This window comes from Corvus moneduloides, chromosome 3 (genome assembly GCF_009650955.1).
Source record: "Corvus moneduloides isolate bCorMon1 chromosome 3, bCorMon1.pri, whole genome shotgun sequence".
In the NCBI taxonomy this organism is placed as follows: domain Eukaryota; kingdom Metazoa; phylum Chordata; class Aves; order Passeriformes; family Corvidae; genus Corvus; species Corvus moneduloides.
Genome location: NC_045478.1, coordinates 18,525,797 through 18,549,277, shown reverse-complemented (window position 1 = coordinate 18,549,277; position 23,481 = coordinate 18,525,797). Strand labels below are relative to the sequence as shown.

At 39.6% G+C, this 23,481-nt stretch overlaps 1 long non-coding RNA gene across 1 annotated transcript in view; it reads left to right on the top strand.

The window, feature by feature from the left end:
• Window positions 1-22,052, top strand: part of LOC116442108 — a 145,288-nt gene extending 123,236 nt beyond the window's left edge. Inside the window, exons 5-6 of the long non-coding RNA XR_004239399.1 lie at window positions 14,213-14,379; window positions 19,858-22,052. This is a non-coding gene — a long non-coding RNA (uncharacterized LOC116442108). The remainder of the gene's footprint in view (window positions 1-14,212; window positions 14,380-19,857) is intronic.
• Window positions 22,053-23,481: the final 1,429 nt, after the last annotated feature.

The following is a 23,481-nucleotide window of genomic DNA, read 5'->3' as shown; positions in this document are numbered from 1 at the left end:
TAATCATGGTGTTATAATTCAATTAGCTATTGATTTTAGTAACCCATACTATATTCTAACTGCTGCAGAAAAAAAAATTCAATATTTGTAGAGTTTTATAATTTATACAAATTATATCAGTCCCAGACATTATTGACCTCAGATATTATAGAAATATATGTATTTTGTGTTTAATACAAGTGCTGTTTGTTTTTATGTATTACTATTCATGCATTGGCTATGGGCTATACTGAAGTTTCTTCTACTCAATCAAACTGGTTTTACTTGGAAATAAAGTGGGGATTATTTGCTATTTATTTAGCACTTACGTAGATCTGATGCTTTATCATTTGGTACTTGTGCAGTCATTTGTACCTATGTAAAATGAATATGAAACAGGCATGAAGCCTGATTTTCCAGACCGTTGATTTATCTACCCCTTTGGACTAGAGTAGATGACTGCACAAATGGCAAAGTGTGTTGCTCTCAGGCATGAAGAGTCATGAGTCCAATTACAAATGTTAGGCTGAATTGCCAGATGCACTACTACTTCAGTGAGTCTCAGGCCACCCTAATACTTCTTTTACACCAGGGTCTTGGGAAGGGGAAGCTGAGAGAGAATTTCTCCCATTTTCTCAGCTATGGCTTCAATAATTTCTCATTGATGGTAGTAGTCAAGCAATCAGACTGGTGAAGCCATTGGTGCTTTGGTCCCCCCAGTCTTGCTGGTAGCTGTTTTAACAGGAAGAAACATAGAAAGGTAGATAAAGCTGTGTTTAGTTTTTTCCATCAGAGGTAGGCAGTATAATAGACTTGATTCATTCTAAGGAGAGAAATAAAGAAACAGCTAGGCCACTACATACTCCTTGCACCCTGGCCTAACATTTTAAAAAGAAACAGTAGCTGTTGCTTATTATATGATGGTTCTTGATCTCATATTAGCAATTGTATATTTTCAAAAATACCTACTGTAATGATTACTTTAAAGCCCTCATCAGTAACATTTCTCTACTGAGTTTACTAATTATGTTTAGGCAGGAGCAGAGAGTTGAGAATGCAGTCATAAGAAGGTGTAAATATATTGATTATTTTCACTTGATTAGATGAACCCACTCTATTTAAAGTAAAAAAGTCTGGTGTGCAGGTAGGTCTTCAAGAACCGTGTCATTTTGAACTTGTGTGCCAGAAGTCTAATTTCAGATTTAGGTTCTTGATTCCTAGTTTTCGGATGTGGTCCATCAGCTAGTTCTTGCACCAGTGAGTGCAGTCACCAGAGCTCTCCTACAGCAGTCTTCCTGACTGCTGGTGTTTGTAGTATGCCAGGGGCAAAATATTTCAGACCCACTTCTTATGTTGCAAAGGATACACTTTCTTAAAAGTTACTGAGGCCTTTCTTGACTTGCTTGGATTTCAGCTCATGCTGCATTCAAATTAACTGTATGTGTTTTACTTTAGAATGTATTTTTCTAATAGTGTGGAAATCCTGTACTCTTAACCTGGTTACATGAGAAGCTTCCAAACCTCAGGGTCTTTTACTTGACAGATTTATCAATCTACTTAAATGACTGTGGCTTGCAACTTTGACTATATGGCAGTTATACTAACAGCCTGAAAAGTCCAGCAAATAATATAAGTAATTCAAGGCAAGAGCCTTTTATGACTATACCACATAATTTACATGTGCAGAATAGTATATTAAAATGACTTAATAAAAAGAAAAGCCATTTCAGAGAATTACTTTTTAATGTCATTGTTTACCTCATTTCTTGTTCCAATATGGCTCAAGCCCAGGCAATTTTCTTTGTCTCTGGCACTGCCACAAGACACAGGCGGGAAGTTAAATGTAATAAGCAGTCTGCCTACTTTTGGGAAAGTAATGCATTATCCCATTCTCACAAATGGGCACCTATCACCAGCCCCTGTGTATAACCATTTTAATATATGTGGCATCTTGGCTGAAGAATGCTTCTCATATGTAGTCTTAACAGAAGCAGTTCTTCAGCATGACTCAATTCTGCTGTTTTCTGAATTCTTTTCTAAGGGATCTATTCCTATAACAGATGAAATCTGTACAAGTAGGGAAGCCTTCTACAGTTTTCATTTTGCTACTGTGACTGACACTGAAGAATTGGTGGCAGGGGTGTCTGTTATGTCCCATAAAATCCTCATGGGATGCCTGCTAACCATGTTGACAAATTGCTAGCCTTGAAGTCATTTTGCTGCAAGTTTGTTCCCTAAGATACATGTATAAAAGCAGGTAGGACATCTCTGTAGCTTTTACTGTTTTACTGCAAGTTGCTTGTAGAGCTTTTCATTGATACTGTCTGTGGAGGGCTGTGATTCTTTGGTGGAAGTAAAGTGAATAAGAAAAGGATACATTTTGCCATTAGCAAGATGACATGTTTTCTTTATCTCTGTTTACTCTGACTTTTGAGTAATAATGAGATATATACATCTTTATTAAATTGTTCCATTTTATTTAATATATGACTCCAACCAAAACAAGTAAAATAACACTATAGAGTGTAAATAAATACAAAAGCTGCTTTTTAGAACAGTTGAGTGCAGAAATATCCTCCCACCTCATGCAATGGCCCTACAACATTGTCAGCCTGCAGTCAGTCAAAACCAATGTTATTACACAGATAGTCAAATCTTGTTGAAAGTAAATTCTATTTAAGGTATTAATAATGACCCAGAATTATTATAATTATAAGATAGGAAAAATCTCTGATGACATAAAGCTAATTCTTGATACACCTTGATTTTATGTGTCCCTGACTTAATTAAAAAACTAAAAATCTCACTGCTGGTTGCTGAGAACTGTAGTCTCAGAGATGGCCAGGCATTGCAGCAGCCCTCGCTCACAGAATACCTCGTCTGCTGCTTCAGTTACTACCCAGGCTCTCAGCACAACCTGGCTGCTTCTGAAGGGGATCTTCATGTACCAGTTCCCTGAAAAGGGACCTGAGTTAATCAGGAATGGAGAAGCAAAGGAGCAAAGTTTATACTGGCAGGCAAGACATGCTTATGGCCAAGCCAGCAAGATGAACAGGCAGCCCTGTGACTTGCCTTGAACCCTATTGACTTGACATGTTTGCAGACAGCTTCAAGCCCATGAGCTTGGACTTCCCTACACTAGAAGAGCAGATGTGGACCTTTTTCAGTCTGTGTGCACTTCAGCACGTCTCTGTATGGGAGCATTCAAGGTCAGGAGTGCATTGTCCAGGATGTGACGCAATTTTGTACACAGACAGAAGCACAGGTCCTTGAAGCATGATTTTGGGAGACAGCTGAGGCATTCTTGCTCTCATGTGGATTCACCTAAACATTAATAGGATGATGTTTAACATCCTTAACTAAGAATGCAGAATGGAGACATGAAAACTCAATAAAAACAAATAAGTGTCTCCCCGGGCATGTTTTATTTGCAGGAGAATCACCTCAAACCTTTTGGCACAGAAGGCAAATTCTGTGAGACCATGATTTAACTAAACCTGATAAATCTAGTATTTCAATGGAGCTTCTCAGGGGGACTGCCCTTTGTATGTGATGGCCCTGCAAAGCTTGTTCCTCAGCAACGTGTGGCACAGCCATGCGAAAGATGTGGCCACATGTTAGGATGCCAGTTGGTGGGGATGGAGTTCCTGCAAGGAAATATTGCTGCTCCCTGCATCTCTCATTCTGGGCAAGTGTTCTCCTATAGGTAAAAGTCCTGGTTGTAAAGATTTACAGTTTCTTCTCATGACAAATACTTTCAAGGTACCATGGTATTTTGTGAGTTATGAGGTTCTGCTATCTGGGAAAGAAAAAGGTCAAGATTTGAATGCTGATATTAAAATAATTAGAGCTAAACAACTTCTTGCCTGAATGTGATGTGTTGTGGGCATACTATTCCAAAGAGCCCAAGAAACATAAGAGAGCAGCCCCAGGCAATGCTGCAAGGGGCACATATGTTATTGCAGAGATTTAAAAAACAAAGCTGACAAGCAGACTTGCCTGAATTGGTTGGATTGGTGTTTGCTCAGAGTTGTCACTAATTCAATTCAGATTTTCTGTGTAATATGAGTGCTTAATTTCAAAAGAAACAGTGTGGAAAAAGTGTGTGCAATCCTCAGGAGATTCTGATTGCAAAAGGCATGGTTGGAGCTGATTAGCCTGTTTACCCTGTCAGTTTTCACACATAGACAGATAGGCAGTCTTGTGTATTTCCTCAAGCAGATTCTGGAGAAGGCTGAGGAAGAAAACGAAATCCAGTTTCAATTCCATTTTTTACTCACCCCCTTGTTGTAATCAGGGATAATGCTTTAGCTGGAGATCTCTTATAAGTGGGAGGAAATGGCTAATTTTTGGGACTGTCATTGTAGCAGATCAGTAGTTCCTGAACTTACTCCCTCGCCTTTGTTTCCAAGGAGTGAGATTTATTAATCAGTTGGTAATAGTGCAAAACTCACTTGCTTTTTCTTTCAAGTATTTACTTCTGGGCCAAAAGGGAACTAATTTCTTCACTGTGTTTTAAGTTACTTATATCATTTACATTACTTACAAGGTCTTTTTTCCCCTTTCATACTTGCAGAATTTTTTTATTTAATAACAGGAATAGAAGTCTTCCTTTCTAAATGGTTCCCTGTGCTCCCGTGGTTAGAAGTCACAGCTGCTTCCCTGGGCAGTCCTGTGGTCTCTTCTCCAGCCTTAGATGTTTCCATAAGCATATTTGTATTATTGGTGTTCTTTAACTGAAAGAGGATTTTTATTTCCTTATTTTTCTATCCCTATTTCTTTCTCTTGAGGAAAAGGGCATCTCAAATGTGAGAAACTTCGAGTTTTGAATTTGGTTCAACCTATCACATGGTTCCAGGGATCCAAAGATGTTGTAGGGAGAACTGCGTCAACTCTGAGAGATTTCCACAATTTGGTCTGATCTTCTTGAGAGTACCTAGGAGAATTTTAGGAATACAACATTTAGGGTCCTTAAGTTCTGGCTGGGGTAGAATTAATTTTCATCACAGTGGCTGGTATGGGGCTATGTTTTGGATTTGTGCTGAGCACAGGGTTGATAATAGAGAGATGTTCTTGTTACTGCTGATCAGGGCCTACACTGGACCAGGGCCTTTTCTGCTTTTCATTCTGCCATGTTGGTGAGGAAGGGTGGGAGGAGTTACAGCGGGGACAGTTGACCCTAATGATGAAAGGAATATTCCAGACCATGTGACATCATGCTCAGTTCATAAAATGAGGAGAAAAAAGAGGAAGGGGGGGACATTCAGAGTAATGGTGTTTGTCTTCCCAAGTCACCCTTTCTGTGATGGGGCCCCTCTCTCCTGGAGATGGCTGAACACCTGCCTGTCCTTGGGAAGCAGTGAATTCATTCCTTGTTTTGCTTTGCTTATGTGTGAAGCTTTTGCTTTCTTTGTTGAGCTGTCTTTATCTCAACCCACAAGTTTTCTACCTTTTACCTTTCTGATTCTCTCCCTGGATCCTGCTGGTGGGGGAGTGAGCGAATGCCTGTGTGGTACTTGGCTGCTGGCTGGGGTTAAACCATGACATGAGGATGGGTAAAAAATGATGTTCACTTTCATTCTGTTAATAATTGGTAACCAGTGGTAGAGATATTACATGTAGGGTACATGTCACCAAGTTTCAGACATTAAACATTTAGGTGTCAGGTCTAAGCTATTTTTAATAAGTTTCTACTCTAAGTTACAGAGATGGGTACCTTCAGACAAGAGATTTTTTACCGCCTCTCAGGATACTTCTTTCATTCTCTCACTGCATCTTACTGGGCTCTAGGAAGGAAAACTTTGCCTTAAACAAAACATAAATGAAGAATTTGGAATGATAGAAAAAGCCATCAGTAGGAAAATACAGACCAAAGGATCAAGCCTGTTAGCTAGGAGATCTTCAGACATTTCACAAAAGTAAAACAGAATATCAGAGCAAGCACAAAGCCAGTAGGCTAAAAGAACAGCCAGTTCTGATTACACTAGACTGTTCTGGCACAGTAGAAAGGCTTGGTAGATGGCATAAACAAAATTTACTCCTACAGGAAGGACCTTTTATCCCTGTTTGTTTCAGATTTCTTCCAACTTGAATGGAAGTGCAGTAAAACTGAAAACTTGGAAAAATGTGTCTTTTTAATGAGAGTTTATTTTATGCACTTGCTACATGTTAAAGAAAAGGATTGTATTTTTTTCCAAAAACAAATCAGTCCAAGAAAATTTTGGTGCCTTGATCTGATAACTTAGAACAAATTGGCATCTACAGATGTCTTGTTGCCTGTGTAATGCATAAGCACCCTTTCAGAATGGTATTTACTTAAGCATAAAAAGTACCCATTCTAGAAATAACATTGTTATGCAAATAGTGTCGTGCCCAAGTTTTCAAAATAGCAATGCAATAAATTTTATGAGTTATTTATGTCAGTGATAGTATTTGGAAAATATCTCATTTCTAAGCAAAGAAGTTTAGGGCTAGATCTGCAGTATGGGGACACTCTCACAGCACAGGGAGCACCTTGGGGGGAACTCCGAAATTTTGATTTGTAGGTGCCTGCTTGCACCAGAACCTTCCAGTGTGGTTGTCTGTCTCCTAGAGATTGGATTATGGGATTATTTATGTGTCTCTGAAAGTGACATAAAGCCACTTTCTCTGTAGGGAAATACCTAGCTTGAGTATAACCAACGTGCAGGTATTGTCAGCTAGTGGGTAGGAACAACTTCAGCTATGGGAGAACTATCAACTTTTCCTAGTGTTTTGGTAGCAGACTGGGGGCTGCAGGGAAGATCGCTTTTCATTCTGGGTCATTTTGTTGATCTCTGCAATTATGACTGGTGAAAGCAGGATAAGGCAGTGGTTCCACCCAAGCTCTTCCAGAACAGGCGTTTCCAAGTTTGGGTGGCGGGACACCACTTAATCTGTTGTGCCAGATGATGTGGCATTAACATGGAATAAAGTAACTTGTAAAACAGTAGTTCTAAAAGATCATTTTGCAAACCATTTTGTAAGAGTAGGGGAACAATGTATAATTCATAATGCTCACTTTTTTATTAGGCCACATAGGAAGAAAAGAACAGACAAAATCCAGACAGGAATGCATGTATTCATGCTGAAATACCACTGTACCTGTAATCACAGCCTAGTGTATCATATAGGTTTGAGAGAAATATATTTTCTAAATTCTGATTGCAGAGCTGCTTTGGACTTTTAAAAGCAATAAGGGCAAAGACACATTCTGGTTCACAGCTAGCTAGCTTAAGGATGTGCCAAATGCCTTCTGATCATCCTTTCCAGGACAAAACAAATTCTGAGCATCTGCAAATGTGTACATCTGAGGTATTTTGGGAAATTACGAGTAAAAGAGGGAAATGCAATTGGTTTTGGAGTTCAGGCTTCTCAGACTTCAAATGGCTGTACCTCATGTTAGGATTTTCATACATCTCCTTTCCATTTTAGTTATCAATGTCTTCTCTGGTTTAAATTCTTAATTGTTTTGTCCCAGCATCTTTGTTTGAGATCTGAGACACTGCAACCAAATTATTTTAAGTTCTGTGACTGTATTGAGCAGTTAACTGCACTAGGCAGTTTTGCTAAATAACCTGTGCAGTTTACTATGAAATATTGTTGTATGGAATATATCTGTGCTGCACATCTAATTGGAAATGCCCAGACTAGCTGTTTGTTCAGTTTTGTTCAGTATCCTCAAAAGGTACAGAAGATGCTGACACATGATGTTCAAATACTTTCCCATAGGCAGCGGATGGCAGTCGTCTCAGTATTCCCAGTATGACATACATTTACAATTCCCTTACATCATTCCTCCAAAGGTTCCACACAGCACTGCTGACAGGTAATGAGACTCTTTGAATATGATCTTTTGCATTTCAGTATTATCACTGCTTTCTAATAACTAAAAATGGGGAATAGCAAGTACAGAGAATTTTTAATCATGTTCCAAAACATTCAGAAAATAATCTTGTCAGAAACTTCAGCCTGCCACTACAGATGCCTTTAATTTTTCTGGTCACCCGGGGTTTCAGACATAAGCGTAACTGACATTTTCTCAATTGAGAACAAAAGTACTTAGCAGTTTTGTGACTTTAGTTTGTTACTATAGTGTCATCAGGTTTTTCAGAGCCTCTTTCTTTTCACTATGCTTTTCAAATAAATAAGAAGGGACCAGAATTTGGATCTTTCAGAAGCCTGTAAGCTTGAGAAGACAAACAAAGCAGGCCCAGCAGGTGTAAAAGGGTTCATGCACACTTTGCAATCCTATATGTAATTACAAAATATTTGGGACCTCAGTAAATACAGTCTGACCCACCCATGATACTGGTTTGTCTGTGGCCCATGCAGCCAGCAGAGCAGTCTGCTTTTTTCTCTTCATCTGACAGTTTTGGTGGGACCACTGAGACCATGCCTAATTCAACCAATTTTATTGCACACCTAAAATGGCACAAAACAGATGAGATGAAAAGGGGAGGAAGCTAGAGCTGGCCTTTCCAACCCAGTAACTCAGTCATTTGTACACACAGAGGTCCAGGCTCCCGCTGAGGTCTGCACTCGAAGGGAGTGGCAGCCTGAAGGCACTGTCTCACAGCCAAACAAGATATTGCCATTTTGACACTTAGTGGAACGTGGTGAGGTACATCACACCCTGTTGCAGTGGGGATCCTGCAACACGCATATATCAAACCAGGAGTCCCGTGGAAAGGAAATATATATGGACAGACAGATTCTTGCTAGATGTTTCAGAGATGTTTATTTCTCCAGCCGCATGGCTGGGGCTCTGCCGAGGAACTGTCCCAGTCACCGGACCAAGGGTCCTTCTGCCCGCGCAGGGAACACAAACCAACCAATGGGAACGAGGCTGAGCAGGGGCAGGGAAGCCCCGTGTCTGTCCCCTCAGGGCCCCTCTCCCAGGGCTACATGGCAGGGGAGGGACCCCAACACCTCACCTGTTTTATTTTAATAAAAGGAGAATGAAAACAACTGGATAAACATAACAAGAACCGTTTCAAGACAAAACAAGCCACCCTCCTGAGTCTTTAAATGTCCAAACAGATTCTCTGGAACATCTTAGGGCTGACAGAAGGGAGACAGAATTCTCTGAGCATGCTTTGTGGGGAAACTGAGGCAGGAGAGGGTTTAACTTCTTCCCTCCCCCTTTTCATCCCCCACTCGGCATTGGAAAGGGATTTTTGGGGAAACAATTGGCAAAAGCATGGTTTTGTGAGGGAAACCATGGATGAAAAAACGGATTGGGAATACACTGGGGGTAATAGGACATAGGGTAAAAGGGAAAGGTGGGATTAGGAAAGGGAAACTGTAGGGGGGGCTTACAATGGAGATATTGTCTAACATGACTACGATTTTTAGCATATATACTGCCTTTTACAGGAACACCATCAGGCCCAGTGACCTGCGATGCTTGTAACCCTTTTCTACCTCGTATAATTTTGAATTCCACGACTTCTCCATCTCCCAAGCTTGGGATGCATTTTTCAGGGTTATTCTTTTTAATAGCAGTTCTATGCACGAATATGTCTTGCTGGTTGTCACACCTTGTTATAAAACCATAATTTTGCTTAACATTATACCATTTTACTATCCCTAAGGTCTTAGTTACTATGATCTTTTCCTTTTTCTGAGTGGCTGCTGTTTTCTGTCTTGCTGCATCTTTGCTCTCTCCTTCGGTCGCTCCCGTGTTGGAATTGTCGGGGCTGCTGGTGCCTGTGCGCTCTTCCCGGGGTCGCGTTTGGGGCTGCGCGGGCCGGGCCGGGCCGTGCTGCTCAGTTCTCCGTGCGTCGCCTCCTCTGGTCGCAGTTTCGCTGCTGCTGCCGGGCGCTGCATCCACGTCTCGGCCGGGCCCCCGAGCGACGACCCCCCCGCGCCCTGCTCCAGCGCGCGTCTCGGCTGGGCGCAGCTCCGTTCCACCGCCATCGCCGCCAGCCGCCGCCCGCGCGCCGCCTCTCTCGGCCGGGCGTTCACGGGGCTCGCTCCACCACGCGCTGCGCGGGGCCGTGCGGGCACCGCCGGGTCCCGCCGCTCCCGCCGCTCCTCTCTCCACCACCGACGCTGCGGCTCGCGTGGCTCCGCCCGCGCGTGGGAACTGCCTCGCTGCTGCTCGCAGAGCGCTCGGTGCACGTGGCCTGGGCCGCACGGTCCCTGCGCCAGGCTTCCCTTCGCCAGGACACAGCTGACATTGCTCAACAGTCTCGGTAATTAAATAATATTCACGAAAATATTCTTCCATCGGCATATATTTTGACTCCAATATTAACTGTGTCCAAACGGTTTTCCAAAAGCCCTTGGTAAGAATTAAATCCCAAGAAACATAGAAAAAGTTCTTAAACAACCATGCCAGGAAGTGTTTCAGTTCTTTTTGAGCTTGAATCAAGCTAAAATTTACAAATCGTTGTTCAAGAATCATTTTAAGTTTAAGATAAATGTCCATATGCGGCTCTGAGAGCCAAGAGTCTTCCCACGGTTCCTCCATAGTTTAGATATGGAATAGCAAAGCAAAACCAAGAAGAGGAATCCAAAGTTTCCAGGGTTTACTCACACAAATCAGTCGCTTAGGGATTGGGGATCGTTCTGCTCTGCAATTCTACCACCATTTGTTGCAGTGGGGATACTGCAACATGCATATACCAAACCAGGAGTCCCGTGGAAAGGAAATATATATGGACAGACAGATTCTTGCTAGATGTTTCAGAGATGTTTATTTCTCCAGCCGCATGGCCGGAGCTCTGCCGAGGAACTGTTCCAGTCACCGGAGCAAGGGTCCTTCTGCCCGCGCAGGGAACACAAACCAACCAATGGCAACGAGGCTGAGCAGGGGCAGGGAATCCCCGTGTCTGTGCCCTCAGGGCCCCTCTCCCAGGGCTACACGGCAGGGGAGGGACCCCAACAACACCCTGTGCAAGACTGAGACTTTCACTAGGTTCCTGTGGGTATTAGTAATGCAGTCCTTTCCTAAATAAATGTTGAGGTTGTTGAGCTGCTTTTTCTTTCAAAAGAATTTGTCACAACATATTTTCATTGCATATTTCTCCTCTTTAAGCAATGAACATTGTTGTCCTTGAAGGCACATGCAATCCATAAACTAAAGATTTGTAGGAGAAGCATTACTGAAATGTCATCTCCCATTTGCAGATGCTGTGACCATAGTAAAATCTAGTTTGAATCTGGACTTTTTAAGATGCTACAATGTTATCAAACATTTCAAAAGGCTTGATAGCGTCTGAAACAGGTTTATCTAACTGTCTGGCAAGTGTCTGATGTTATCTAGAACTGTAAGATTCAGTCCAAACGATCCCATTTTTCTGTTCTTTTCTAAGGAAAAAATAATTTACAATCATTTCCTAGAAAGGAAGAAGAAGTAAGGACAAATGTAGTTTCTTCCATGAGCAACCCAGATACTACTGTTGTCCTGGACACAGCAGTTCAAAGAAACTGTGTTACTGAAGAGATGTGTATCTTCTAAGTGTCTAAAGAAGTTTACGTGCAGTTTAATAGGATCAATATTAGCAGCATTAGTACTGATACTTAAATGGGAGCTCTGATCCAGCCTTAAGCTCTGTGAGTCCTGAAGACAATACTTATTACAGCAACATAAGTATCATCTTCAATGCCATTAAAATTAAATATGAGTGCACATCAATTTCAGTGTCAGGAGACATACTGTAAAGATCAACAATAATTCTAGCTGCAGATCTCTCTGGAAGCCCATAAAGCTTGAATACCACAGTATAAGCTATACAGAATTTAGAGCTGTTTGAGTAGTACTTACAGATATAGAATGCTGTTATTTTTGTCTTTCCATTTTATAGAGCATTCCTGCAATTTAGCTATTTGTTATAGTGAAGTGTATCTCATCATTGTGCACAAATGAGAATACTTGAAAAGTCTTTAACACTCTTATTTGTGATCTGAAGCCAGGCATCTCAGACATCTCTGTGTCATGTGAATGTTTTCAAATTAGTTGTGAAATTGTGCAGTTCTGTGAATACTGAAAAATTCAGAACTGGTGTAGATGAACTGAAATGTTAACATGATTAAAGAGTGAGATTAACTGTCAGGTCCTGACTATTTTGTGCCACTACAGTGGTGCAAGGAAACAGTAAGTCTGTGCTCTCTGTTGTGCTCTGACTGGTCAATAACTGCTTTATGACATCAGGCTATCACACAGTAGGTGAAGAGTATTCATGAATTTGTCTGAAACTTTCAAAATTATTCTTTCTTGCCTTCATCCAGCTTTGAAGGAAATATATTAACTACATCCAGAATATAGTAAAACTAACAGAGTTTCTAGTGCTGAAGCAATAATTCTTTTATTAAAAGTCTGGCAATAGTTCTTACCTAAAAGTGGTACTCAAAGTGTGCACTTAGGCTCATTAGGGGACTAATGCTGTGGGAGAAGGAGTTGCTGCAAGTCAGCTGGTTTGCAGGAGCTGCCTGTGCTCTGTCTTATTGTAAACACTTCTGAATCTGAGCCCTCAAATCTTTCATAGAAATCTTACCATCGTTCAGGGCCTTCCAGGCATTGTTCCTACAGTCCTTCCAACATGGCTTCCAGCATGGGTCCATCCCCAGCAGCGATCTCTGGATAAGCCCATCATTCTACCCTCCTTCTTTCCTTAAGAACAACATTCCTTCATGTGCTGAGGAATGCAGATAGAGCTGGCCCTGACAGCATTTCCAGTTTCATTTCCCTAATTTTGTGTTCTTTTGCACCAACTCTTTTGTTTTCTGTTGATATTTAGGTGTAAGATTAATTCCGAAAAAGGTTGTGTTTTCACAAGATCACTAATTCTGTCAGACTTTTACTTTTGCAGACTGCTTTTGCAGGTGGCACTCCTAAGAAAGAAACATCTTGACCAAGTGAAATGGGTTTTAAGCATAAGTGCTCCTTAAGGGCATTTGTAGCAAGCCTTATTATGCTATAGGAATGAAGAAGGGTTAAACCTGTGGGCTAAAAAGGGCCTGGAAGGTCTGTGGATAGTGGTGAGGATCTTGATGAACTCAGGAATCATGTTACTGGAACAGGAAGATGGGATGCCGCAGATTTGAAGGAGGAGTGCAGTGCTTTTGGCAAAGGTGTAAGTCCCTGGGATGGTAGTTATTTTAGAGTGGACCCATAAGGTGAAGCATAGAAGGTCTGGCATGGGAAAGGTTTTGGAAGATAAGGTAATGATTAAGGAGATCTTTGAAAGAAAAATGAAAAATTTAGTGTAGAGACTACATAGAGGCAAAAGCAGAGTCTGGGGACGCTAGGAGAGGACCAGAGAGCTTAGCTCTGGCTAAGTGACTTTATTTTTCAGGCAACCTATGGACAGGAAACAGAGGTTCTGGATTACCAGGAGCTTGCCATCACTATGTTGTGAGCAATGTATCAGTTTAAAGCTGGGGACATACTCATTGACTGGTATTCCTCTCTCTTCTGTTTCCAGTTAAGTGATTTGCTACACTCCCACCACAGTGTAATCCAGTAATTCAGCTCCGAAAGCAAGAAATGCAACACAAATGTCTTTGATATTGGTTCCAAGGCAGTGTTTAGATGAGGAAGGACCCCTAATGTGGTTCAGAGTTAAGCCAGATTGTCAGATTTGTCATTGTTCAGTGAGGAACTGAAAGGAGTTAGTGGCAAACTCAATAGTAATTCAGAACAGCTCTGCTCACAAGTACAGCTTAATACTGGCTGCACTGTTTGTTTTATCCTAGGTATGGTTTTTCAAGTATCTTTTGTTTATTTGTCTTTTAGCTGTTAGTAACCTGTATTGTTACTAATAGGAAGACAGGAAAAATACCTGAAAGGCCCTGGGTGGGCTGGAAAGCTAAAAGTGGAAGGTTCTTCTTTCATGTGTCTTATCCACCTCTTTGTGCTGTAATAGGACTTGCTTGGCTTTTTGGCATGGCCAGGACATGCCAGCACTAACACAGTGTCAGGAGATCTCTGCAGGTGGTTTCTGCAAACCAGACTGGATTTGGAGAGGATTCAGAGTACTTATCATGTATGGTGTGGAAAAAAAATCCCTTGTCTACAGGGAATACTTTGGCCAATACCTTCTCAAGGAGAGTCCATTACCAGAGTGAACTAGCTGTTTCCATGGATAGCCTTCTATCATATTAGAGGTGGTGATTGGAGAATTAATCTTTTACACATGCAAACATGAAAAAGGTCTGCAAGATCAGTACGTAAATAAATAGCATTTATTTATCTCTTTTCCATCAGCCCATTTATTCACCCTTCTTATATTGATGAAGCATCAATACATGGGAAAACCCCAGTGAAGCTTTCTAAGGCAGTAACATTCTTGCACTAAGGATCACTGAAACAATTTCTTGAGCACCAGCCTCCAAACTACCCCACAAAGCTGCATCCTTCTGGAGTTCTAATGAGTAAATGTTTATTTGTCCATTTCTAATGTTACATACAGTGTAACTCCAGATATTATAATGTCATATCATGGGGAATGACAAAAACTCTTTCTAAGCACCTGGCAGCAGATTTCCCTAAACACGTCTCACAGCAGCTAAGCAAATTAAATTAATAATATTCATGCTGACACTAGGTGAAATGAAAAGTATTTTACTGCATTCTAGAGGCAGAGATTTAACTTTGGCTGCAGAAGTTAGTTTATTACCAAAAGTGTGTGTGTCACTGATGAGAGGTTTAACAAGGCTAGCAAATGAGAAGTGCAAGTTGTATTCTGTACAGGGTTTTGCTCATCAGAGAGGTTTGACATCTCTGCTGATGTCAGCTGCCATGGTAGACCCTTGTCATTTGTGCAGAAAAACAACACCTCATTACAAAGGGTATAATTTTTTCCATTCTCTTTTAATCTCACTCCACTCTCACAGTCTAACTGAATGGTACTTTTTTCAAAACATGCTGAATTGTGCTGATTTGGGATCATACATCAATGCAACTAGAACAAGGTTGAAACTAACAGCTAAAATATTTTCATACATAATCAGAGAAGTAACATGAAACCTGGGAAAGGACCTTATGAACAGGAAGGGGTAGCTACTGCCTCTTTTGCAGTGAGTGAAATGGCATTGACATAATATATTATGTGTGCCCAATTTATAAGTTTTAAATTCTTGGAATGTAGATCTCTGCAAAACAGTGGCTTTTCTTTATTTAGCTTGGTAAAAAAATATTTTATTTTCTCTCAAAATGTTGTACATTAAGAACATAGAATATAGAATATTAGTGATATTAGTGAAGATTATTGCAGAACCTGAGGGAATTTTCCCAATTTTATTGAGTTTGCAGGGTTGTCAACTTGCAATAGGACAGTAATAACAGCCCACTTCTAATGGTATTCCTTAAAATCTTTTCCAGTCTGGGGTAAGGACAACTTTTTTGAAGACTGGTTTCCTTAGCAGTTCTGTGACCACCAATTTGCATGTTTTGCAAGATTCCCAGTAAAGTACTAGTCACGCTGTGAAACTAGACATTTCAGAAAGTCATGCAGGTTGTTAACACTGAAGGATGGAAATAATTATTTTTCTAGTTTGAGGGAAGTTTATATTGCACAAGAAAACATTAAAAGGAAATCCAGCTGTTAGAGACTCCTAAGCAAGTTCACTCTACTTATTAGGAAAATTGATAACTTCATTTTACCTGCTTCTGATTTAATTATGAAAGGTGGTGAATCTGCAAATCGGGAACTGTCGAGCTGTGGTCACCAGTCTTGGAGCAGCAGAGTATGTGTTTGTGGATATTGCAATGCTGTTGAGCTGAGCTCGCAGCAAAGGGGACAGGACAGGGACAGCATGTTTGAGGATGATGGCTACGTGACAAGATGAGTCGTGCTTCCCAAATTATATATGAAGAAGATTAAAAAAGAGAATTAGATTTTTTCTTCATAATGGATGACAGATTTTAGTGGTTCCAGTTGCAGCTTTAAATGAGGAAAACAACTGGTCTTTGAGCTGAAAGTATCTTCAGTATCATGATGTCCTTCCTGTCTAAGTATTCCCCCATATGCACAGTTGTCCTGGTTGATCCCATTTCCCCTTCTAGTCATCTTCTCCTTAAGTAGTACTGGGGCAGTTAAAGCAATTGTACAGAGTAATTTGTATTGCTACCTGAGCCATGAACATTCACAATTTAAGAGCTCTGGGCTTTCCCTGGTTAGTGCTTGCTGTGGGCTGATAGACAAACCTCACCATATATATCCGCATACTGGGGAGCAACAGCAACGGTTAAAGGTTATAGAGAGATAGAAGAAAAACATACCTGAAGGAGAAGTGGGATTAGGAGAGAGTGAAAATATTAAATAGGGCTAAATTGAGGGAAGAGGTACACCGTAAATATTTGAGGCAGAACAGGGAGATGTAAATATAGGTAGATGCTTTTCTGCTGCTCTCCCTGGATCCTGACAGCAGCACAGCATGATTTCAGCCATCCACATAAACCTCCCTTCCAGTCACTCCATTAATCACTTGCTGCTGCTGCTGTGTGTGAAACATGGAGTGAGAAGGGTGCTCTTGTTAGCATGTAACCATCCTTCATTTCAGTTCACAATGCCAGTCACATGCATTAGTCTGACCCAGCAACACTTTAAACCTCAAGGAAAAAAGCATGAGTCAGAAAAAAGAAAGAAAAAGGGTTTCTGAGGACAGTGGAGGAATATAATAGCTGAGGTATTGCTTGCAGAAAGGACATAAAGCAGGGAGAAACCTCAAATTTCTCTGCAAAATGGAGCAATCTATTCAAACATTTTCTGCTGAAGTCTTGCATAGAATTAATCAAGATGAGAGTTGTTGGTTTTTTTTTTTTTTTTTAACCAAACTTGAGCATTACTGAGAGACACAATAAGGCCTAAGAGCTCTTTATTTGTGGAACACTGTCTTTTCATGCAGGTGGCTGAGTCGTGCAGGTATCTACAACTGAGATGTGGCCGGGTTTCCTGTATGAGAGGGAGAAGTCTAATATTTGAATATTAAAAGTTGTAAAGAACAAAACTAGATGTGGCAGCTTAGGAGTACAAAGGTCTTGAACTCTTCCACGAATCAATTCTCATTGTCTTAATGTCATCTGCATTAAAATTTGTAAAACTGCTGTGTTGTATATGGCATGGACAGCTGTGTATGTTGTACTGACATAAGCAAATGTCAGTTGGTTGGTGCTTTCTCCTGTTGCAGTTGTGCCAATTTATGACATCGTGGTTGGTCTCCCTGTTATGAAAGAAAAAATAGTATCCAGAAAACTGGTATATGTTTCCAGTTGGGAAAAATATTATTGTTTAAAAAAAATATGTTAAATATTAAATGGCCATTTTATTTTCCCATCATATAATATATGAACCTCTGAGTACCTTTTCTGCATATAAATTTTTTTTTGTTCAAAACACCAGTCCATTTCATTTATTCTGCACTTGACTGTTAACTAAGTGATTGCTAAAGCTGATTGACTGAACTGAATCAGGTACCTCTAAAACCCCAAAACATCTATGCTTTTTCCTTTGATAGTGAAATTTGTACGCTACTAACATATATGCCTCTGAGTTGAAGCATGCTAAAGGAGTTTGAGTAATTATAGTTAAATTCTTTTTTTTTCAGTGAAAATAAAATATAAAACTTTAAAAAAATCACTTCTTCTACTAGCCTGAATTCCCTTTTCACTGAGGATGCTTTATATAATTCTGGCAGTGTATAGTGATTTTAGGTTGGATTCAATTTATGTCTATTTTAAAGACAAGCATCCCTCTGCTTAAATGCAGATGAGAATTTTGTCCAATACAGTATATATTTTGAATTTTGAACTTACAAATGAATCTGGTGAGAAGCACCAAGTCTCAGATGGTCATGCCTCCATGACTTCATAGTTTCTCTTGACGATTTATTATTTCTGTCTCTGAACTACAGACATTGGTCATCTGTCAGTATCTCACCAAGCAAAGTGATGCTAAAACACACAATAAAAAATAATGAAACTATCACAAAGACCTTCCACAATAGTTGAACACAAGGTCCTGAAAGGAAAACTCCTAATTTCCTTGTAGTTTTTTATGCAAAATTGTAACATATCCAAGGTCCCTTTGAGTCCAAGGGAGCTTTTGCTTTTGTTTCAAGTCTTTCAAGCAACCCATTAGGATTGTCATGTTTTGCTCCTAGTGTCTTGCCCTTTGAATTTAGTTTCATGGTCTGCATTCAATGATGTATTAGTAGAAGTTCAAATTTTTTGTTCTTTCTATCATCTTGTTAATAAAAGACTAAGTAGTTTACAATACATAAATATTTTAATTGATTTCAGAGGGATTTGTGGGTTCACAATTAGATAGTGAAGTTCATTTTTTAAATTCTAACAAGCTCCAAAACTGACCAAAATTAAGGTTTTTTGTTTGGTTTTTTTTTTTTTTCCATCAGCAGCTAATGATAGAGTCATGGTGTGGGATAGAAAAACAGCAATAAAATGAGGTTTGTGTTTACATGAATCAGTGTGTCAATATTCATGTTTACAATTCAGCAAAGTTGAGAAAATACCTCTCCTGACCCTGACACAACACATTGGCAGCTTTAGTATAAAATGTGCATACTTGAGCCTGCAGGTGATCCTCGCTGCGGAAGATCATGTAGTCACAACTACCCAGTAAAACCTGAGAACTGGTAAAATGGAGAATAAAATATAACTTCAGAAGAATATTCAAAGGAAGCCACTCTAAAGTCAAAATCCTCAAACTAGATTTAAGGTTTTGAAGTGAAGCAATTCACCTCAAATAGGAGCAAATAAGAGATACTTTAAAAGCATAGGATTAAAAAGTAGACATAAAAGAACAGTGATACTCTCTTTTCAAGTAATAGAACAAACTATATTATGAGCAGCATTTTGAAGTGTACATCAAACCGATTTTCTCCTCTTTATCCTTTTTAATCTCCACCAGATGCAGTTTCTTTAAATTCAAGTTTTACATTCCTAGCCATAACTTGTCTGAACACACGGAGAGAGCATTGAGAGACATTAGTGGCATTCTTTTTCTCTTTCTTTCTCTGTCATTCTATTTGTTACAGCTGCTGAAGGCTTATCTTCTTAAGTCACTCAGTTTTATAGACTTGGTTTGCTTTATTTTCATCTATGTTTTTGGGCTCCAAACAATTCCATGCCATTCTTCCATGGAATGTTTGCAGTGAAAAAGATGCACAGACACACAGAGATATATACTTATATAAAAGCATATGTAAATAAATGTGTGTATGTATATGTATGCATGTATATAAATGATCTCAGAGAAAATCTGACACGATTGTTACTGGTATGGTAGAAAAAAAGCTTTACAATTATATTTTAAAGCTTAATTGACAGAACATAGCATGATTGAAATCTCAGAATGGAAACGCTGCAGGAGGAAAGAAGGGTTTTCATTAAGACACACCAATACTCAGTAGCACTTTTTCTCAGTTGATCCCTCAGGGTCATAATTTTCTCAGGAATGATGAAATACAGTTTTCTTTCCCACAAACAGTTTAGGTTTTTTTTTCTTTCTTAAGAGATTGTCAGTAATGAGTTTCTCCTTTATTCTTTCCCTCTTCTCTCTTACACCTCATTTAATTGTGGATCAGGATGGATTTACCATTTTCACTGTTTCTTCTAATTGGAACTACATGTATGTGAAGCAAACTGATCTGTTACTAGGTGGTTTTTTTTTTCCCTGTGCAGGAAATACCCATGACTAACATCCTGCAGTAGCTGAGTCTATAAAATAGTTTTTATTCATTAAGGCAGCATGATATGTTTTAATGATGTTTAACAGAATCTTCACAATTTCAGCAGGCCTGTCTGCTGACCTTGTGCTGTAAACATAGGTTATATTACAAAGATTTAAAAAGTTAGCAAAATTTATTTTAATTTTATTTTTCTTCCTGCAGGTAACAAACCTGACTGCCTGTTATTTGTTTTGGACCTGTTCAGCTGGATGGACAAGAATAATTGCATTTTTAGACATTGTTAAATCCACAAAACCTCAAGATGCAATGCATACAAAGCTGGAAACAACTCTCAGTGAGGCAACTCTAAATGGTAAATGGATAAGGATAAGGATAAATAGCACAAAATAAACCCCTCATACATTTGGTTAATCAACTCTATTCCCCTTTTCCTCTCATCTTTCAAATTCACAGGCAAATGACATTTGCCTTTCCCCAGCATGCACCTCTCCTTTAAACCAGGGAGTTTGCCTGGGGCCATACCTATATATCTGATCCATGCATAATGAAGCATGAAGCTGCCAATTGTAGGGAGCGTCTGCTGTGTCAGAGACTGATAGGCATTTCATTTGCTGAACTCCCAAGGGCCCTCACGCTTCTCAGGTTTCATGTAGTATTTATTTTAGGCACTCACATTTCTCATCTGTGAACTTCACACCATATGTAGAATGAGTAACACAAGCTCTGCATGAAAAAGCTCTCCAGGTAGTTTTAAATGTAACTTGGTGGACTGGGGACATTATAGACTTGAAAAATAGGCTCGCATGAGAAATGGAGGAATATTGAGCTTTGTTCATACAACAGCTGTCTGAGTCTTTCACTGAATAAGAATGGCCTTATTCTAATAAAATGACTGCTCTACACTTCTACCACACAAATTGTTTTGTAGTGTGCACTGTGCAGATCTACATTTTTCACAAGTTATTGCTACTCTGCCACACTGTCCGCAAGGAAATGTTCATTTGCTGTTTCTAAAGTGCAGTTTTGTTGGGTCTGAGGCTCAGACAGTCAGGGTGAACTGATGGATAGCAAGCCCATATGCCATGCAGCTTTGAAATCTGAAGGCTGAATAACAATTCTGAAAAGATTGCTTTGGTTCTCAAAATCTGGCCATACAGAATTACTGAGGCAAATATATGTCTCTTGTTTATTTTTGTTGGTAGGGATCTAGAAAATATTTCATATGAAATGCTCTCTTTTAGCATAACAGTGAAGGAGAATAATAGAGAGGGATAAAAGAAATGTCTGTTCTCCACTGGTATTTTTCTGAATAGGTGTTTCTAAGCATAGCAAAACCTTTGGCATTTGCTTCTTGGTTTGTAGGCAAGGTGATTATGACAGCCTTATGAAAAATCCTCACGTAAGTGTTCATAGGGGACAATCTATCTGGTGCAGCCTGATGATGTAGACTAGGCAGTAAAACTAACATTCAGAAAAAACAGATCTGTTTGACTGCTTGGCAATCAAAGTGTGTTTCTGGGAGGAGACAAATACTATGTTCTTGATCAGGAATATTTAAATATGTGTGCAGTATGAAGCATTTCACTATTTCACTGGTTCCGATGGCAGATCACTCTTGTAGAAATCAATGTGCTCACAGGCTCATGCTGTGCTGAGGGAGCAGACCCTCTGCCAGTTCGAAGTGCTGTAATGAAGCAATGTCAATTTAAAACAGAAGCATTGTTACCCTGCACTTCCATCTTCATCTGTTTGCAACACTCTGGTTTCATGAGTGCTCAATGTCCAAACTTCCTGTGGCAATCAGCTTTCTCTATTTTGGCCTTTATTCAAGGCAATTCTGGGGGGTTTTATCATTAAAAAAAAAAAAAAAAAAAAAGAAAGAAGAAAAAAAGAAACAGCAACTTCAAAGCCCTTTTCTGTGAGTTTTGTATGTCATCTACAATGTGTAATAGGCAATGCTGTGAATGAGACAGTTCACTACTATTAAGCTAATGAAATACAAAGTGTAAGTGGTTTCATTATGCCAGCAGCAATTCTTTTTTATATTTCATTGCAATACTTATTCCATAGTATGCTTTACAGTAGGAAATTCTATTGAAAATTTTTTCTTCTTATTGAATTTGAGCAGAAAAAAGACATTGCAGAATTCTACTTCATGTATATATAATCTTCAAAACAAAGTGAATGAATAGAGTTGCCTGCATGGAATTAGGGTATTACAATAATGAACGCAATCATGTTGTGAAAGGCTTTTTATATTGGTCAGACTCACATGAGAGTGCAGCAAGATTTGTTTGGCAAGCAGCATTTTGGTAATCTCTGGCTTTCAAATTCCTAATCACGAGTTCACCTCAATGTAAAGGTTTTATTTCTAATAAATTATTTGCATACACTTATATATTTGTGCCACATGTGGGGTTTTTTAAAATGTGTACAGTTTATTAGCATGTCTGAAATCAAGTGGATGTTATTGACAGAAGAATAATTGTGCAATGGCGAATTCAGCTACGGATGCTATAGCAAAGCTGTTCTTAAGCTGCTTTACATGGCACAAATGCATGTATGTGCAGGTGCCCTCGTTTGTGTGCATACATAACATATGGATAAAAGCAGGTACTGCATGTGGGCTTGGAACTGGCCTGTGCCCACGTACTTCTTTTCTCTAACAGCTACATTCAAAAGGGAACGTAAGGCGTGAGGAGGAAGGGCGCAGACATCTCCTGATTCATGTGTCATCTCCGACGCAGCTCACTGCATTGCAGGTCTTCTCCTGCTGCCAGTGGAACTGAACCGTGATGAGGAGGGACCACCCTCTAATGGAGAAAAATAGTATTTCGGTTTCAGGCCTCATTTGAATATTGGCTTTCAGCTTTGCCTTTGTAGCATGGCTGCAGCGTGAGGCAGTGAAGCAGAGACCACACAGCACCTTAGCACAGAAGGGACAATTCACAGAGAGCTAGCCCAAAATGTGTCATCTGCTTTCCATGCAGATTCCTCCCATTACTTTAATCCTGTGGCAGAGAACCTCATCTCTGAGTTTAGTTTTCAGCAAGTTTGTATTTTGTAAGTGTCAACAAACATTTTAGACGTGTAAATCCTACTGGCATAAATGGACATTTCCCCTCTGAATCTCACCAAGAAAAGCAGTGTTCTTAGTAGAGAGAATTCCGAGTTCAGCAGTGGTAGCACTGTGTGTGAGCAGTCTATTTACTTTTGGAGACTACATGCATTTCAGATTAGTTTTGCAGATGAAAAAAAAGACAATTTATCCTTCTTGAAAGCTAACTTAAGCATCATGCATGGAAAAGCTCTAGCTCCACAAATACATATCCCCAAATTAAACAAATATTTCCTTCAATGGTTCAAAAAGTTAATTTCCACAAGTAATCTGTTTGTTCACTGATTGGTTTTGGGTTTTTTGTGGGTTTTTTTTTTTCAGTTGATATATTAATTTAGAAATATCGGTTCATGCAGTTCATGCAGTTCAAAGGGATAAACAACAGGAAATACCTAAAAAACCTGTCAGAGAAGCCACATGAATGTTACACTGTATGCACATACAACTGCTTGAATTTTTGCTACTAGTAGGTGTTCCTTTAATGAGCATTGAAAGTACTTCTCAGCCAATAGAACTAATTTGCTTAGACTCAAACCCCTACAAGTCAATAAACATAAAATAATATGTTTTTTTTTTTAGTTAAGGTTAATCTTACACGGTTATAAACTACACTTTCCAGTGGGTAATTCAAAATTCATAGCTGCAGAAGTCTGTAGAGCTGTTGTAATGAAAGATAATATTCAAATGAAATTAATGAAAGCATTGTT